At 54.9% G+C, this 1,431-nt stretch overlaps 1 protein-coding gene across 1 annotated transcript in view; it reads left to right on the top strand.

Moving 5' to 3' along the window:
* Nucleotides 1-1,431, top strand: part of VOLCADRAFT_92230 (uncharacterized protein) — a gene marked incomplete at both ends in the record, with an annotated part of 10,456 nt that overhangs the window by 3,228 nt on the left and 5,797 nt on the right. The gene's annotated exons all lie outside the window — the stretch shown is intronic.

Genomic DNA, 1,431 nt, shown 5'->3' with positions numbered 1-1,431 from the left:
ATCACCGGGCCGTTACGCCATTCAACCGGCCGGTTGGGTTAATGGGCCCCAAACGGTCGGTAACCGGCATGTTTATGCCATAGGGCGTGGGCGCAGGGGTCGGGGTGGCAAGCATAGGGACAAGGGTCGGCCCAGGGCCGCTGCCGCGGGAACAGGGGCGACGGTGCTAGGCAAGCGTGGCCGGGATTCAAATCCGGCCGAATGGATGAATAAGTTTTACTGCACTCGGGCGGAGTACGAGTACCGCCGGAAAAATAGCCGTTGCCTCCGCTGTGGGGAGGATAAGCACCTAGTAGCAGAGTGCCCGTTGCTGTCAGAGAAGAGAGCTAGGAACGGGGGAAAATAGGGGGTTGCCCAGGACAGTGTTAGGGAAGCACTCCCTGGGTTACAAACCCGAACGGTGCCCGTTATCTGCCCGGTTGGACGTGCTGTCCGTGCTGTTTTACCGGCCGTTTTAAACCAAGTTGAGAAGGCCGTTGGACGGCGTTTTTCGTTTGACGCTCGTACTGCTCGTCCTGGTTTTGACGAGCACTGTAATCTTTTTGCTATTCCACAGCGTCTAACCTCTAGTAACTTGGGTGGGCATACCGTTTGGATTTCCCCTTCCTCTTTCAAGGAACTTCAGTCTCAGCTGGCTTACTATCGTATTTGCAAACGTCAGCGACCGGACACCGCTGCCTGTCTACTGTTACCAGCACATGTATCCCCGAGGGCTGCCTCCTTGCTGATAGGGATGCGTCGGGTTCTTCAGTTTCGCGCTGGTAGCAAGCTTTTCAACGGTGTAGACATGACGGGTCAACTTGTTTCCCTTCCAGGTCTGCCGTATACTGCTGACGTTTGGTACGATCCCCCTCTTGTCCTGGGGCACCTTGACACGGAGCCCCATGTTTCAGTCCTGTGTGCAAAAGTTGCTACGTCAACAGGGCCCAGAGTCCCGTTAGTTGGCATTCGTGTCGCTGGACATTCTTTAACTGCCATGGCCGACTCTGGTGCCAGCGACGACTTCATTTCTGCGTCCATCGTTGAGCAACTCGGACTGAAACCTCAACCGACATCGTGGTCATCTGTCACCCTTGCTGACGGGGGTAAGCAGGTCATTTTGGGTCAAGTTTCCCTTCGTATATCCTTGGGCCCTTTGCGCCTAAATGTCCGTCCGTATGTGCTGCCTAAGTTTACTGATGCAGCCACGTTTATCTTAGGGTCCGCTACCCTTGATCAGTATGGGGCTCATCTGAATTATGAGACCCACACCTTGCAGTTGCGGAAGGGAACCTTGTGTTATAAGGCGCCTTTCACCACTGCGGAACGGATGGGAGAAGGGAATACTAGTGCTGCGCACTCCGAACCCTGTGTGAATTTTGCTGCTGCCGCTATCTGTAAGCGAATTGAGCCTGAACCCGTTGGGCGCAAAGCAGCTATCCGTATGATTCG

Source organism: Volvox carteri (genome assembly GCF_000143455.1).
Source record: "Volvox carteri f. nagariensis unplaced genomic scaffold VOLCAscaffold_25, whole genome shotgun sequence".
Taxonomy (NCBI): domain Eukaryota; kingdom Viridiplantae; phylum Chlorophyta; class Chlorophyceae; order Chlamydomonadales; family Volvocaceae; genus Volvox; species Volvox carteri.
The sequence above is the reverse complement of the archived record's forward strand: the minus strand, read 5'-3'. Positions and strand labels throughout refer to the sequence as shown.